Here is an 18,403-nt window from a genome sequence, read left to right on the forward strand (position 1 = left end):
TTTTTAACTGTGAAATCAAAGGTCCAATTCTGGGCTAGTTTACCCACCTGCATGCCCACTGACTGTCCTGGGATTGCATGGGGTCTAATCAGTAACAGCATGGAGGTAGGCCTGACCACTACCATGGTAGCTGATGTATTCCAGCAAGGGGCAAGGCGTGTGTATGAATATTCTGAATAGCCAGAGAGAGCCATCAGGAGGACACCGGATCTGGACACAGTTGTGATGGGATCCCCATGGTGCAACCTGGGACTCTGGGACTGCTGTGCCCCCTTAACTCTCTCCAGCCTGGTCTGTCTCTCACAATGCCTTGCTAGTGACCAGCAGCAAACCCCTCCAGGTGCTGTGATCACTCAGTACAACAGCATGTGGAGCCCCATACCCAGGTATACTGCATGAATGCTCCCAGAACCACTCATGAATCACACAGGGAAAGGCACCAGAGCAAAATCCCCCCAGCTCCCAGCCTTGTACCCCAGGAATATACGGTCTTGCCCTGCTCAACAATGGAAAGTGGACATACACCAGCCTTTGCAAACCTCAGTACATTTGCCACACACTTCAGGCAAACTCACTGGTAAAGATAAACAGCTAAACAAATTTATTGACTACAAAAAGATATTTTAAGTGACTAAAAGTGTTTGACTTTTTGCCTAAGTTAGTTACCAAAAGAAAAAAGTGTACACAGTCTAAAACTCTCAACCCTATTAGACTGGGTAACAGCTAGACTAAAAGAAAAGGAGTACTTGTGGCACCTTAGAGACTAACCAATTTATTTGAGCATGAGCTTTCGTGAGCTACAGCTCACTTCATCAGATGTATACCGTGGAAACTGCAGCAGACTTTATATATACACAGAGAATATGAAACAATACCTCCTCCCACCCCACTGTCCTGCTGGTAATAGCTTATCTAAAGTGATCAACAGGTGGGCCATTTCCAGCACAAATCCAGGTTTTCTCACCCTCCACCCCCCCCACACAAATTCAGTCTCCTGCTGGTGCTAGCCCATCCAAAGTGACAACTCTTTACATAATCAAGTTGGGCTATTTCCTGCATAAATCCAGGTTTTCTCACATCCCCCCCACCCCCATACACACACAAACTCACTCTCGTGCTGGTAATAGCTCTTCTAAACTGACCACTCTCCAAGTTTAAATCCAAGTTAAACCAGAACATCTGGGGGGGGGGGGGGGGGGGGTAGGAAAAAACAAGAGGAAACAGGCTACCTTGCATAATGACTTAGCCACTCCCAGTCTCTATTTAAGCCTAAATTAATAGTATCCAATTTGCAAATGAATTCCAATTCAGCAGTTTCTCGCTGGAGTCTGGATTTGAAGTTTTTTTGTTTTAAGATAGCGACCTTCATGTCTGTGATTGCATGACCAGAGAGATTGAAGTGTTCTCCGACTGGTTTATGAATGTTATAATTCTTGACATCTGATTTGTGTCCATTTATTCTTTTACGTAGAGACTGTCCAGTTTGACCAATGTACATGGCAGAGGGGCATTGCTGGCACATGATGGCATATATCACATTGGTGGATGTGCAGGTGAACGAGCCTCTGATAGTGTGGCTGATGTTATTAGGCCCTGTGATGGTGTCCCCTGAATAGATATGTGGGCACAATTGGCAACGGGCTTTGTTGCAAGGATAAGTTCCTGGGTTAGTGGTTCTGTTGTGTGGTATGTGGTTGTTGGTGAGTATTTGCTTCAGGTTGCGGGACTGTCTGTAGGCAAGGACTGGCCTGTCTCCCAAGACTTGTGAGAGTGTTGGGTCATCCTTTAGGATAGGTTGTAGATCCTTAATAATGCGTTGGAGGGGTTTTAGTTGGGGGCTGAAGGTGACCGCTAGTGGCGTTCTGTTATTTTCTTTGTTAGGCCTGTCCTGTAGTAGGTAACTTCTGGGAACTCTTCTGGCTCTATCAATCTGTTTCTTTACTTCTGCAGGTGGGTATTGTAGTTGTAAGAAAGCTTGACAGAGATCTTGTAGGTGTTTGTCTCTGTCTGAGGGGTTGGAGCAAATGCGGTTGTATCGCAGAGCTTGGCTGTAGACGATGGATCGTGTGGTGTGGTCAGGGTGAAAGCTGGAGGCATGCAGGTAGGAATAGCGGTCAGTAGGTTTCCGGTATAGGGTGGTGTTTATGTGGCCATTGTTTATTAGCACTGTAGTGTCCAGGAAGTGGATCTCTTGTGTGGACTGGACCAGGCTGAGGTTGGTGGTGGGATGGAAATTGTTGAAATCATGGTGGAATTCCTCAAGGGCTTCTTTTCCATGGGTCCAGATGATGAAGATGTCATCAATATAGCGCAAGTAGAGTAGGGGCTTTAGGGGACGAGAGCTGAGGAAGCGTTGTTCTAAATCAGCCATAAAAATGTTGGCATACTGTGGGGCCATGCGGGTACCCATAGCAGTGCCGCTGATCTGAAGGTATACATTGTCCCCAAATGTGAAATAGTTATGGGTAAGGACAAAGTCACAAAGTTCAGCCACCAGGTTAGCCGTGACATTATCGGGGATAGTGTTCTTGACGGCTTGTAGTCCATCTTTGTGTGGAATGTTGGTGTAGAGGGCTTCTACATCCATAGTAGCCAGGATGGTGTTATCAGGAAGATCACCGATGGATTGAAGTTTCCTCAGGAAGTCAGTGGTGTCTCGAAGGTAGCTGGGAGTGCTGGTAGCGTAGGGCCTGAGGAGGGAGTCTACATAGCCAGACAATCCTGATGTCAGGGTGCCAATGCCTGAGATGATGGGGCGCCCAGGATTTCCAGGTTTATGGATCTTGGGTAGTAGATAGAATATCCCAGGTCGGGGTTCCAGGGGTGTGTCTGTGCGGATTTGATCTTGTGCTTTTTCAGGAAGTTTCTTGAGCAAATGCTGTAGTTGCTTTTGGTAACTCTCAGTGGGATCATAGGGTAATGGCTTGTAGAAACTCGTGTTGGAGAGCTGCCGAGCAGCCTCTTGTTCATATTCCGACCTATTCATGATGACAACAGCACCTCCTTTGTCAGCCTTTTTGATTATGATGTCAGAGTTGTTTCTGAGGCTGTGGATGGCATTGTGTTCTGCACGGCTGAGGTTATGGGGCAAGTGATGCTGCTTTTCCACAATTTCAGCCCGTGCACGTCGGCGGAAGCACTCTATGTAGAAGTCCAGTCTGCTGTTTTGACCTTCAGGAGGAGTCCATCTAGAATCCCTCTTTCTGTAGTGTTGGTAGGGAGACCTCTGTGGATTAGTATGTTGTTCAGAGGTATTTTGGAAATATTCCTTGAGTCGGAGACGTCGAAAATAGGATTCTAGGTCACCACAGAACTGTATCATGTTCGTGGGGGTGGAGGGGCAGAAGGAGAGGCCCCGAGATAGAACAGCTGCTTCTGCTGGGCTGAGAGTATAGTTGGATAGGTTAACAATATTGCTAGGTGGGTTGAGGGAACCATTGCTGTGGCCCCTTGTAGCATGTAGTAGCTTAGAAAGTTTAGTGTCCTTTTTCTTTTGTAGAGAAGCAAAGTGTGCGTTGTAAATGGCTTGTCTAGTTTTAGTAAAATCCAGCCACGAGGAAGTTTGTGTGGAAGGTTGGTTTTTTATGAGAGTATCCATGTTTGAGAGCTCATTCTTAATCTTTCCCTGTTTGCTGTAGAGGATCTTGATCAGGTGATTCCGCAGTTTCTTTGAGAGCATGTGGCACAAGCTGTCAGCATAGTCTGTGTGGTATGTAGATTGTAATGGATTTTTTACCTTCAGTCCTTTTGGTACGATGTCCATCTGTTTGCATCTGGAAAAGAAGATGATGTCTGTCTGTATCTGTACAAGTTTTTTCATGCAGTTGATAGATTTCCACTCCATACGGCTAAATGCAGTGCCTTGCATAATGACAGGTTTCAGAGGAACAGCCGTGTTAGTCTGTATTCGCAAAAAGAAAAGGAGTACTTGTGGCACCTTAGAGACTAACCAATTTATTTGAGCATGAGCTTTCGTGAGCTACAGCTCACTTCATCGGATGCATACCGTGGAAACTGCAGCAGACTTTATATATACACAGAGAATATGAAACAATACCTCCTCCCACCCCACTGTCCTGCTGGTAATAGCTTATCTAAAGTGATCAACAGGTGGGCCATTTCCAGCACAAATCCAGGTTTTCTCACCCTCCACCCCCCCACACAAATTCAGTCTCCTGCTGGTGCTATCTTAAACCAAAGAAACTTCAAATCCAGACTCCAGCGAGAAACTGCTGAATTGGAATTCATTTGCAAATTGGATACTATTAATTTAGGCTTAAATAGAGACTGGGAGTGGCTAAGTCATTATGCAAGGTAGCCTGTTTCCTCTTGTTTTTTCCTACCCCCCCCCAGATGTTCTGGTTTAACTTGGATTTAAACTTGGAGAGTGGTCAGTTTAGAAGAGCTATTATCAGCACGAGAGTGAGTTTGTGTGTGTATGGGGGTGGGGGGGATGTGAGAAAACCTGGATTTATGCAGGAAATAGCCCGACTTGATTATGTAAAGAGTTGTCACTTTGGATGGGCTAGCACCAGCAGGAGACTGAATTTGTGTGGGGGGGTGGAGGGTGAGAAAACCTGGATTTGTGCTGGAAATGGCCCACCTGTTGATCACTTTAGATAAGCTATTACCAGCAGGACAGTGGGGTGGGAGGAGGTATTGTTTCATATTCTCTGTGTATATATAAAGTCTGCTGCAGTTTCCACGGTATACATCTGATGAAGTGAGCTGTAGCTCACGAAAGCTCATGCTCAAATAAATTGGTTAGTCTCTAAGGTGCCACAAGTACTCCTTTTCTTTTTGCGAATACAGACTAACACAGCTGTTCCTCTGAAACCTGTCAGCTAGACTAAACAATTTCTCACCCCACTGGATATTGCTGTCCTTAATATCATAGGCACCAGCTTTCAAAAGTGCCCCAAGACCCCACTCCCCCCAAGACCCCATTCCACCTCACCTCTTTCTGCCCCTGCTCCACCCCGCCCCTTCCTGCCCAGTTCTACCAGATCTTCACTACTCCCCCCTCAGAGCCTCCCGAATTCCACAAAACAGCTGATCACTGGAGGCAGGGGGAGGCGCTGATAAGCAGGGCCCGCTGGAGGCCATGGTGGGAGAGGAGAAGCGGATGGGTGCTGAGCACCCACCGGCAGCCATCCACCAATTTTTCCCCTGTTGGTGCTCCAGCCATAGAGCACCCACGGAGTCAGTGCCTATTCTTAATATACAGGTTTGTCCTTTAAACCTGGGCCAGTCTCCTCTGTTGGAGTCTTCAGTTTTCTTCTAAGTGTCTTGGTTGCTTGCAGCATAGGTGGAGGCAGGAGAAAGGCGAAGCATGGGCCTGCTCTGTTCTATACCCTCAGTCCCATGTGCTTGGGGAACACACAAGTCCAGGCATATCCGGGGGCATTATGTAGTCTCTAGGCAAGGTTGAGCAGTTCCCCTGGTGTGGCTTCATGCAGGTGAGTCATTGAATTGTAGCTCCCCTGCTGGACAATGGCTGTTGATGAGTAGTCTGACATCCCTCCCAGGCATTGGTTACTTTCCTTGCTGTTGCCTCTGGGGAGCTAATATCTGGCTGATTCCGCAACTTACAGCATGTTTTAGTGACCACCATACAACACAATTCTCATCACTTCCTTTGCATTAATGATATACATATATGGATAGAGAAATGACCGTCAGCAGATCACAACCTTGTCCCTGATACATATGGGGCATGCCTTGTAAGGCAAGATCACGATATATATATATTTTTTTAAAAAAAGGAACATGGGGGTTACAGGACGCTCCCTCAAGATATAGAATGTCACAACTGTAACAGTAATTGTCTCGCCAATTCAACTTCCTGCTCCTATTCTATATTCCAGTCCCTCATCTTGTAAGTGTGAGCTACATCCTTTGTTGTTTTAGAGGTATTAAAATGCGTTATTTAAAGTAGCCCTCTGTCACAAATATAAAGGGAAGGGTAAACACCTTTAAAATCCCTCCTGGCCAGAGGAAAAACCCTTTCACCTGTAAAAGGTTAAGAAGCTAGGATAACCTCGCTGGCACCTGACCAAGATGACCAATGAGGAGACAAGACACTTTCAAAAGCTGGGGGGAGGGAGAAACAAAGCCTCTCTCTCTGTCTGTGTGATGCTTTTGCTGGGGACAGAACAGGAATGGAGTCTTAGAATTTAGTAAGTAATCTAGCTAGATATGCGTTAGATTCTGATTTCTTTAAATGGCTGAGAAAATACACTGTGCTGAATGGGATGTAGATTCCGGTTTTTGTGTCTTTTTGTAACTTAAGTTTTTGCCTAGAGGGATTCTCTATGTTTTGAATCGAATTACCCTGTAAGATATTTACCATCCTGATTTTACAGAGGTGATCCTTTTTACTTTTAAAATTCTTCTTTTAAGAATCTGAATGCTTTTTCATTGTTCTTAAGATCCAAGGGTTTGGGTCTGTGTTCACCTATGCAAATTGGTGAGGATTTTTATCAAGCCTTCCCCAGGAAAGGGGGTGTAAGGGTTGGGAGGATTTGTGTGTGGGGGGGGAGGGGAAGACATTTCCCAATGGACTCTTTCCCAGTAATATACCGGTTAGACGTTTGGTGGTGGCAGTGATAAAGTCCAAGGGCAAAAGGTAAAATAGTTTGTACCTTGGGGAAGTTTTAATCTAAGCTGGTAAAAGTAAGCTTAGGAGGTTTTCATGCAGGTCCCCACATCTGTACCCTAGAGTTCAGAGTGGGGAAGGAACCTTGACACCCTCTTTATCAAGTACCTAGATCACTCTGACTTGTATAACTGACCTGTCCCTATCTATCATTTGCCACTCCACCAATTTTTGTATCATCTGCAAGTTTTACCAGCAATTATTTTATATTTTCTTCCAACTCATTGATAAAGATATTGAATACTTTGCTCTACAGGACCGCACTTCAAACACCCCCATTGGATGATGATTCCCCATTTAAAATTACTTTTTGTGATATATCAGCTAACACGTTTTGATGCCATTAAATATGGACTACATTAGGGCTAGTGCTGATTTTTTATCAGTCTGTCGGGCGGGACTAGGTCACTTGCCTTAGAGACATCTAACTCTATTATGCCAAACCAGTTACCATGAGCAGCAAAATTTATAATCTCACCCAAAAATGAAATCAGGTTTCGTTACCAAGACCTATTTTCCATAAACCCAGGTTGAATGGCAAGAATACCCAGCCTTTAATTCTTTAACAGACCTCTGGTCTTCCTGAACAGGTTACAACCAGTGATTTTAATATTCCAGTCATGCAAGTCATCCCATCAGGTTTCAGTAACTCCATTCACATCACACGTCTTCTCAATGAGCATTTCCAGTTTCCGTTGCTTGTTACCCACATTCGTAGTACTGCTAGATAAGCATCTTTCAGAGATAATTCATGACAAGCTCCAGTCACGGTGAAGCCCACACACCTGATTAATCAATTAGCCAATGCTTGATTAAATTCATACCACCTATAGAAAGGTCTGAGACAGAACTGATCAAAGCCATCAAACTACCAGAAAGATTCACTTCTTGGTAAGATACATAAATGGCCAGGGAATGAGGAGAGGCAGTGGAACCTGCCCTGGGGTTCGGAGGTCAGCTGGGAGGGGCTACTCCACCGCTTGTAATTGGGAGACAGACGAAACCTTGGGACCAGACGATTCTAGGGCAGTTGCAGATGAAGGGTAGCTATCAAAAGAGAGGGGCCCTGGTGGCTCCTGGATCTGCTTAAGTGCATCTGTAACAGAGTCACACTCACGTCTCACGAGCACCCCCTGGCCGAGTGCATGGGCCTGCGTTCTCTGTTTGTGGTGGCTCTTCGGTGAGTCAGCCCTCTGGCCAAATCATACACATGCTGTCTGTGAGATAAACACAAATGCCTTCCGGGGTACAAGTCCAACAGGGGCCTCTCTCAGTGCCCTCTGTGATGTCTCTGTTTGTCCCCGCTCCAGAATAGAGCGGTGCCCCAAGGCTCCTTCCCTGGAGGCAGTGTCTTCACCCTCTCAGGGCCTCTCCAGCCCTAGCTCTTCATCTGGGCCACTATAGTTCAGTCCCTCTTCTGGGGTGCCTCAAAGTCCAGGCCAGTGGCTGGAAGGCAGAGGCAGAACCAGACCCACCCTCTACTCCGGGTCCAAGCCCAGGGACCCTATAGATAGCAGCCATTTGTAATGTCCCTTTAAATAAACTGTCTTGCTACTATAATTCCCTGGGCCACTTTCCCATGGCTCCCGCACATTCTTCATCCTTAACTCAAGACCTTGTCCTTTTGGAGTCCCAGCAACCAGCCTGGAGCACCATCCAGCTCTAGCCAGGAACTGAAGTCCTGCTAAGTTAGCCCTGCAGCTCTTCTTATACTGACCTGCTGGGCCCTGATTGGCTGCTTCCCACACAGCCGCTCTAGGCAGCTCAGAGGGCCTCTCTATTGCCCTTTTCTGGGGTGGGGTGTGGCAGGGTCACAAGGCCTCCAGCAAGGGGACCTCAGGGCCTAGACCACCCCGTCAAAGTGTAACCCACACACCTACTGGATGTGGTGCTTTGTCCCATCTAGTGGCACCGAGACTGCTTAGAGTGAGAGATTAATGAGTCTGCTCTACAGCTTTCACTAAGGGCCAGGTGGCTTTTAGCTCATGCAGTAGAGGCTCATGCACTAAGCTACAGAGGTCCCAGGTTCAATTCCTGCCCACCAACTACTGGGGTCTGTCGGCATTACAACAGTATCACACTGTAAAGCATCAGTACAGATTTGCCAAGATGAAAATCCTGCAGGAGAAGCCTACAGGCAAAGCTCTTAGAAGACCTCTGCTGATTTTCTGTTACAACAGACGGTGGATTAATTAAATTCACATGGGAGGAATGCCAAATAGCTCCTAGATAATTTTATCATAGTGGGAGCAAAATGGGTCATGCAGAATAGAGAGGAGGTTATTAGGGTGGGGAATGCAAAATATAAACCATGGGCTGTGGAACTGGAGAACGCCAACAGAGAGAGGGGTGATTGGGGCAGGGAAATTCAGCTAAAGAAGGCACCGTGGAGTTGGAGCCTGCAAAAATAAGGAGCATTACTGAAACAGGAGTTGTAAAACAAAGAGGGGATTCTGGTGTAGGAAATGCAAAGTAAAAAGAAGGTTATTGAGGTGGGGAATGCAAAAATGACAGGATTTGCAATGGAAACAAGGGGATTGGAAATGCAAATGTATCTTCCAAACATCCTTAGTTCAAGGGTGCACAAAGCAAAGAGTTTGATGAGGGGAGGATGCATCACACGGGCAGCGCGAGCTCTTCCAGTATTTCTCCTGGCTGGGCAGGAAGCAGAGCACAGTCAATAGCAGAGCCCCTGGGTTTTGAAAGTAAACAGCTCAGGCCCAGGCAGCTGGGGGGGGCACGTGCAGCAGATGGTGGCTGCTACTGAGCGTGTGCCCGCCTGGCTGGCACCGGGCGTTCTCTAGGGCTGCAGCCGCAGGACGGCTCTCGGGGCTGCCAACACCTTTCCCACTTCAGAGAGGCTGAAAATCAGCTGCGGGGCAGGAGTGGGTGGGGGAAGCCGGGAGCATTTTCTTCTCCCTCTAGTCCCCCTGCAGGAGATGTTGGGCCAGGACGTCAATTACAGAGTCTGCCTGGGACCCAGTAGGGCCTGAGGCATCTCCAGTTTGTGGCAAGGCCCGATCTCCCCCTCTGGAAATGGGACAAATGGGGAAGGGAGGCTTCTGGATTTTGGTAGCTCTGGGAGTCCTGGCGTTTATTACCCTTGATGCAGTGCCCCTGTCAGATGGGCCTCACAATAATTAGTTGATCCCCCATCAACCCTGGTTGGTTCAAAGAGATCAGCATTAAAAGCCTTTGCCCAAAGCTGGTCATAAGCTTTTCAGAGCAGGGACTGACTCCTTCCCTGCAGGTCTGTCCCGTGCTGAGCGCCTCGTGTGCACCATAATATAATCATGCCGGTCATATTATTACTAATTAACCACCTGCCCTGGGCTTACAGTCCTCAAATGTAGGCAAGTTAGGGACAGCGCAGGGAGATGAGTCCTGGAGAGGAGAGAGATGGGAGGAGGGATACGCGTGTGGGGGGGAACAGACCAACACAGAATGCGTATAAACTACAAATTGTCATCCTATTTCATACTGTGTGTCTGTAACTGGGTGGCTGCTCACAAGTGCGCGTCCTAGTGGCTGGGTCTGAGAAGATGACACCCCATCTGATGCCCCCTTCTGTCAGCTGCTTGGGCTGTGATGCCCCCCCACCCCCCATCTCTCTGTGACCCAGGGTGCTCCCTCTTTGGGACTTGGCTCTCTCGCCTTCCCCAGCTGGGCTTCACTCTCAGTTAACCCAGGCCCTGCCTATTACAGGGGAGGCCAAGTCACCTAACTGGCCTTTCAGGGCCTCCTTGCCTCCGTCAGGGCTGGGGGGACAGGCCATCGGCGTCTCTCCTGCCCAGAGGCCAGAGCTGCAGGGCAAGAGGTGCAATCGCCCTGTGCGAATGTCACAGCCCCTCCACCCCGGCCCACGCCAGGCACCGTACTCTGCGGGGTCCATGTGCTTTGTGCCCATCCAGCTGCTGAGTGGGGATGTGCCCCTAAGGTGGGATGCTGCTGACTGCCCAGGTCCCAGGCCCCACCGTGCAGTGGCTGGAGCAGCTCCCTGCCAGCTCCCTGGTGCCCTCAGTTTGCCCCAGACCCACTGTCCTTGGGGAGGGGGCTCCCACTCTCCATTCTGGCCCATCCAGGCAATGTCATGGTGCTGCAGGGAGGAATCCCAGGGGATGGGGGAATTCCCAGCCCTGGGAGCCCCCTGAGGACAGACCCATTGACAGCTCCTCTGGGGCCGGCCGCTCTGGAACGGGGGAGGGGCTGGGAGGCCATCCCAGAAGGTTGTGTGCTCCCATTGGAGAGCCGGATGCCTGGGCAGCTCCCAGTTCCCCTCTCAGCAGGGAGAGCAGCAGCCAGATCCCTTCCCCTGCTGGGAAGTGGGGATGGGGAGAGGTGCTGACATGAGGAGGGGGCCATCCGGGGAGCGATGGGTGTCCCTTAAGGTGATGGGGGGAGGTTCTCATCTGCTTTGCCCCCCCCCCACTTCACCTCTAGGTCCATTTAAGGGGCTGGAGCTGCACTCGAGTTTTCCCATTCCCCTCGCCCTCACACATCAGGGTATTTAATTGCCCCAGAGGGGAGCGGGACAGACTCTGGGGAAGGGGAAGTGGGGCTGGACCTAGGCAGTGGGAATTTCAGCTCCAGGAGGCCATGCTCAAATAGACGTTCCTTGTGCCTGGCTGGCCTGAAATTCACCAATCAGCAGATGGGTCCCACAAACCCTTATTAATGGCAAAGCGCCCCTAGGCAGCCACAGCATGTTGTCGCTCCCAGGGCGCCTGACCGGAGGCAGGTTGCCAGAAATCCAGCTGGGTTCCCTCAGTCTGCAGCTGAATGCCTGGGGGGGCTTATTCCACACCCCAGACAGGAACGTGATGCTCTGCAAAGGGTGGACATTTGACCCGAAGAGGAAGCTGGGGGCCTCCCCAGGAGGAGGGTCACTCCGAACTGAACTGGTGTAATGCCTGATCCTGACAGTCACCAGCAAGCCAGCAGCCACTTCCCAGATTGCTCCTAATCCTTACATACTTGGGATAACTCAATTTTAAGGGATTTGTTCATTCTCTCTACCTGGCCGCCAGCTTTGGAACGGTGTGGAATATGCAGCGGCAAGGGAACACCCCACATTCCCATATCTCGGTTCATTTTCCAATAAATGATGGTTCATTATCAGAATCAATACTGTGAGGTCACCCCAACCTTGGAAATATTTTGGTTACCAATATTTTGGCAGCCTTATGCCTATCTTCCTCCCTTGTGGGGAATGTCTCTACCCACTTACTGAAGCCACAAACAAAAATCTACTTTTCCTAGATGTGATAGGCAGTGTCCCTCCAAAATCTACCTGCAGGGGTTGGAAAGGTCCCTTTAAAGCCTGATGCATTACTTCATCTCACCTTTTCCATCTTGTAGGTTCCTGTTTTGCAGATGTTAACCAGCTATGAATATGTATGTCCATATCTTCTCCCATCCCATGCCACCAACCTACCTTTTACAGTTTTTCCATAGCCTCTTCTAACTTGGGGTGCCTCCTACTACTGACCTGTGTATCCATCCCAAGATTATATTTGTTGGGGAATTACCAGAACCCATTCACTGTCTGGTTTTGCCAAGATTAAATATTCTTCCCTCTTTATTGGGACCCCCGGCTACTGTGACAGGCATTCTATGATGCATTGTTATATCAGTTCATCCCTTCCTTGCATTTCCTGTAATAACCGTATTCCTTCCTGATTTTCCTCATTTATTTTTTGTTCTTCCCTTGTTTGCCACAGGTGTAGTCTCTCATAGAGTACCAATAATTGCTGCTCCTTTGGCAAGTTTATCAGCCTGTTCGTTTCCCCACTGCAGTGGACCCCTTTTTCTATGTGCCTTTATTTTAACCATCCTAACCTTTTTTATAATTTGCTGCCAGGCATTCCACCCTTTGCCTGAGGGATTTGTGCTTAATTTTGGACCCATGTGTTCTTGTACCGTTCATAGTACACCACAACAGAAGGTAGATGGTGGCACCCTTATATACATAATCTGAATCAGTTCCAATGGTCCATAAAGCCTCAGAACACACCGGTGGTTCCCATCAAACCATTCAGGCAAGGATATTGCAGGCCCTTGTTCAGGGCAAGGTGCTGCAGCCTGTGTCTGGAGGGTTGGAGTGTGGCGGCTCCCATGAACCTTATAGCAGAGACTCATTGCTGGCTGGGTGTGTTTCTAGTGGGATCCCGGAGAGATTGGTTCTTCAATGACCTGGAAGAAAACATAAAATCATCACTGATAAAGTTTGCAGAAGACACACAGATTGGGAGAGTGGTAAATAATGAGGGGGACAGGTCACAGATATAGAAGCAATCTGGATTGCTTGGCAAGCTGTGTGCAAGCAAACAATATGCATTTTAATATGGCTAAATGTATACATCTGTAATAAATGAAGGGGGCAAGAGCTCCCTTTTATGGACAGCCAGCCAGCCAGTTAGCTGTAAAATCCCTTGTGGTAGCTGATCTCTGCTTGCTTTACCTGTAAAGGATTAAAAAGTGCCAGGTAAAGAAAAGGGAGTTGGCACCTGACCAAAAGAGCCAATGGGAAGGCTAGAACTTTTTAAAATTGGGAAAGAAGCTGGAGGGTGGGGCTGAGGGATTTGGAATGTGGGAGGGGGCTCTGGGCTGGGGGTTGCGGTGCAGAGGGGATCAGGGCTCCATCTGGGGGTGCAGGCTCTCAGGTGGGGCCAAGGTTGAGGGATTTGGGGTGCAGGAGGGGGCTCCAGGTTGGGGCGGGCTCAGATCTGGGATAGGGGGTTGGGGCTCAGAGTTGGGGCGCAGGCTTACGTCAGGTGGCTCCCAGTCAGTAGCGCAGCAGGGCTAAGGTAGGCTCCCTGCCTGTTTTGGCTCCGTGCTATGTCCCGGAAGTGGCCAGCAGGTCCGGGTCCTAGGCGGGGGCGGGGGTGGGGGGCAGGATGCTCCGTGCACTGCTCTTGCCTGCAGGCACCGCCTCCCAGCTCCCATTGGCCATGGTTCCCAGCCAATGGGAGTGTGGAGCCAGTGCTCCAGGCATGGGCAGCAAGCAAAGCCCTGTGGCTTCCCCACCGAGGAGCCAGTCCTGCTGGCTGCTTCCAGGGTGCAGCGCGGAGCCAGGACAGGTAGGGCCTAGCCTGCCTTGGCCCTGCAGCACCGCCGACTGGACTTTTAACGGGCCAATTGGCGGTTCTGACTGGAGCTACCTGAGTCCCTTTTCGACCGGGCGTTCCGATCGAAACCAGACGCCTGGCAGCGAGAGGGAACTCAGCAGCGTCTGCCTGTAGCAACCCTCTTGTCATGCATTCGTGATCTAGTTATTTGTAACTGGACAGGATTTATTCTTTCCCCTGTTGGCAACCCTTTTTTCTTTTATTTTATTGCTTTGACTTACATTTCAACTCCAGGCTCCTCACACAGCTCCAAAGCCTTCCTGCCTCATGGCTGCGGCTAAGCCCTTCAGGCTTTAAACTTTGCCCATCCTGTGACAACCTCATTCCTCTCACAGCTGACCGCAGCCACTGTCCCTTATGCCTTGGTAACAGCTGCATCCCAGACTGTTGCTTGGTTGTGCTGGTCCTTGTCCATGAGGACTTGCAGGTCCTAAGAAACTCACTTGAAGCTCTTCCTGCTGGAGCAATGTCTGAAGGGAACATCAGACTCTGAGAAATGCTCCGCTGAGCCTAAAAAAGGACCCTCCTTTCAGACAGTCTGCATCCCAAGAGTTTTCATGAAGTGCCTCGTGGTGGTGGCAGGACATTTAAGGCATTGAGAAATTCACACAGAATCCATAATTGGACAACTGTCTTCTGAGAAGCAAACCACCCAAGGAAGTTTCTGATGCTCTATCCACAGTTCTGGACCTGTTTCACACTCTAGGACTGAGAGTGAACTATGGGTCCTCCTTCAGGCCCTCTTAGTCCATAGAATTCACAAGGGCCCTCCTAGATTCCAACTCAGTGAAAGCATGTCTACCACTGACAGGTTCCAGACTGCCACTTCCCTGACCTCCACCCTCCAGGGCAAGCTGGTAACATCAGCAAGAACCTGCCTCAAATTGCTAGATCACATTGCATCATTCACCAATGGGACGCCTCTTTTGACTACACCTCCATCTACTGCCAGCCTAGTTGAGATCAGTCTATCATCCTGCAAACCACCATATGGACCCTCACCTCATAATCCCACTTCATGTATTGACCTCTGCTTTTGTAGGCTGTCACTCTCTCTGGAGTGGCTCACGTATGTGAGTGCTGACCTCAGGGCAGACTGTCAGAACACAGGGCAGACACCTCAAACTGGTGGTGTGTTCTCTAATTAGATTTCACCAAGACAGTAAAAAATGTGAACTCCTGGATCACTATACCAGTCTTACGATGGAGTCACAGACAGTCCCCTTAGACTTTCCAGTCTATCTTGCCATCGAGACAAACAAGACTTTGTGATAAAAGGTCACTTACACCAGCCACTAGGCTAGACTACCAAGATCCAACATTCCTTCTCTGTCCTAACAGCTAAATCTCTCTTCTGTGCTTTGATCATCTGTTTAGATTACTTCTCTTTCTCCATCACTGTACCTCCTTTGCCACCCAGCTCATCCATTAAGGCAAAAGGTCATTTCATTTCAGTAGCACATTTTCCAGGGCAGTTGCCCTGACACTTGCTCTGCTGGCTGAATGTCAGTCTACAGGCACACCTGTGTGACAGAGGAGTCTGTGCTAAGGGTGAAATGTTTGATCTTGGGGAAGAAAAAAAGGTCCAGAGTAACTAACAGAAGTAACAGGAGAGGCTCATGGGATGGTGAGAGTCTCCCGGGAGATATTCGTTCACAGTTGAGAACTGGAAACTGCTTAAAAGTTTTCATATCTCTATATCTAAGCTACAATATACAGAACTTGTATGTCACAATGCACAGGAAGGGAATGGAGAAACCAAAGACCTGTGTAATTTAAGTGTGTGATCTGTGTTTCCTCTTCACCCCTGCTTAATCAACTACAAATGGTAACCTGCTGGTGACAGTAACTTTCCTAACACATTCACGTGGTATTTCTACACTTGGCTAGCCACAGATCTATCCTACAAACCTAGACGGCATCTCCTTTCTGAAGGTGGAGGGTTAGGCAGAGTTCAGCTGCCTCGTAGCGAGGAACCTTTTGCATAACATCATTATGGAACTGGAACCATGCGAGGATATCCAGTCCATTCCCAGGACACTCTGCAGAATTGGTTCCAGAACTATTTTATTTTGTTCCCTATATTTTCTAGGGCTCTTTTCCTCCATTGTTAAATGGGCCCAGGGATGTGGTTTCCCTCACTTCCCTTAGGAACTTAGCTATAGATTGCTAGTTTAAAAAGGGCAAAGATTGCTAGTTTAAAAAGGGATGATCCAAGTAATTACTGTATAGGCCTGGCTTTGACACTAGTTCCAGGCAAAACAGAACAGCAATTATGGGACTCTGTAAAGAATGGAAATATAGTTAATACCAATCAATAAGATTTCCTGGAAAACAGGTTATGTCAAGCAAATTTCATATTCTTTGATGAGATTACAAGTCTGATGGTAACTCTTGGTGTAATATATGTGGACTTTTGTTAAGGTATTTGTCTTAGTACTGCAGGGAATTCTGAATTTTAAAAAATAGTCTATGAAATCAATGGCACATATTAAATGGGTTAAAATCTGCCTAACTGATAGATCTCAAAATGTAATTGTTAATAGTCATGTATCACAAATGGTCTAGAAGAAAATATAAAATCTTTGCTGGTAAAGTTTGCAGACTACACAAAAATTGGTGGGATGATAAGCAAAGATCCTAGAAATCTTTTTGCCATGGAAAAACACAGAATTAATTTTTTTTTTTTACAGCGAATATTTAGTTTTTACATTTTGTGAAAAAAATTATAAACATATACAGTAGAACCCCATTTATCTGAGCCTCCATTATCCAGCTCTCCTCACTAACTGAACCAGGGCTGACAGACATAGAAGTATTTGGAATGTGTAAGAAAGATAAATTGCAATTCTGTTAATTTTATTTTACTATAATGATGGATAGTACTGGTAGGCTTCAAACTTGCTTAAACATTGTAAATATATCTATAAAACAGTGTGTCCAACTGATACCGCTGTATCTTGTGACTAGGTAAACTAAAGTTTAGCATTTCACAGAAAAACATGGATTCGATGATTTAACTGGGAATTGGTCCTGCTTTGAGCAGGGGGTTGGACTAGATGACCTTCTGGGGTCCCTTCCAACCCTGATATTCTATGATTCTATGATTCTTATTTTTTTTTAAATCGAGAATTTTGGGGTTTTTTTATCATGGAAAACTAGGATCCCTGGTGATAAACAACAAATAGGAAAGACAGGTCACTGATACAGAGTTATATGGATCACTTGGCAAGCTTGGCACTATCAAATAATGCACAGTTTAACACCGTCAAATGCAAGGGTACAGGTCTAGACCAGGGGTTCTCAATTACCCGTGTTTACGGAATTAGTGACCATCACTGGTTTTGTAAAGAAACACACTTTATCCCCAGCACTGCAGGCTGGGCCTCTGCTGCTTGAACTACATAACAAACAGAGTGTGGAAACACACCCAGCAACGAAACACCATCCAGGCCGGTGCCTTAAGATGCAGCCCCTACTCCCAGCTGGGAGTATCAGGGCAAAGTGCCCTAGTAGGACCCTTTCAGCCACTTGGACGCCATCCTGGCTTCTGGTTTGAGACACCACGAGCGGGAGTCCTGCAGTTTCTGCGCTGCGCCCAAGGGCTGGGCTCAGAGGGGATATGTCTGTTCCTGGAGGTGCTGGCAGAAGGTCTTTTCAGAGATCACTGAATGGTCCAAAATGGCAACTTAGATTTGTGATAATTCTGCTCCGCTTCAGGATCCAGGCTACAATGGTTGACCTGGGCTGCCCCAGTCAAAATGGGGCCACCAGGACCACCCAGTGTTCTGGCAGCCACTGCATTACTACCACTGCCCATTCAAACATCTCAAGAAAGGCATCTGGGTCATCTTCGGGACCATAGAATCATAGAATCATAGAATATAAGGGTTGGAAGGGACCCCAGAAGGTCATCTAGTCCAACCCCCTGCTCGAAGCAGGACCAATTCCCAGTTAAATCATCCCAGCCAGGGCTTTGTCAAGCCTGACCTTAAAAACCTCTAAGGAAGGAGATTCTACCACCTCCCTAGGTAACGCATTCCAGTGTTTCACCACCCTCTTAGTGAAAAAGTTTTTCCTAATATCCAATCTAAACCTCCCCCACTGCAGCTTGAGACCATTATTCCTCGTTCTGTCATCTGCTACCATTGAGAACAGTCTAGAGCCATCCTCTTTGGAACCCCCTTTCAGGTAGTTGAAAGCAGCTATCAAATCCCCCCTCATTCTTCTCTTCTGCAGGCTAAACAATCCCAGCTCCCTCAGCCTCTCCTCATAACTCATGTGTTCCAGACCCCTAATCATTTTTGTTGCCCTTCGCTGGACTCTCTCCAATTTATCCACATCCTTCTTGAAGTGTGGGGCCCAAAACTGGACACAGTACTCCAGATGAGGCCTCACCAATGTCGAATAGAGGGGAACGATCACGTCCCTCGATCTGCTCGCTATGCCCCTACTTATACATCCCAAAATGCCATTGGCCTTCTTGGCAACAAGGGCACACTGCTGACTCATATCCAGCTTCTCGTCCACTGTCACCCCTAGGTCCTTTTCCGCAGAACTGCTGCCTAGCCATTCGGTCCCTAGTCTGTAGCTGTGCATTGGGTTCTTCCGTCCTAAG

This window comes from Caretta caretta, chromosome 1, assembly GCF_965140235.1.
Source record: "Caretta caretta isolate rCarCar2 chromosome 1, rCarCar1.hap1, whole genome shotgun sequence".
Taxonomy (NCBI): domain Eukaryota; kingdom Metazoa; phylum Chordata; order Testudines; family Cheloniidae; genus Caretta; species Caretta caretta.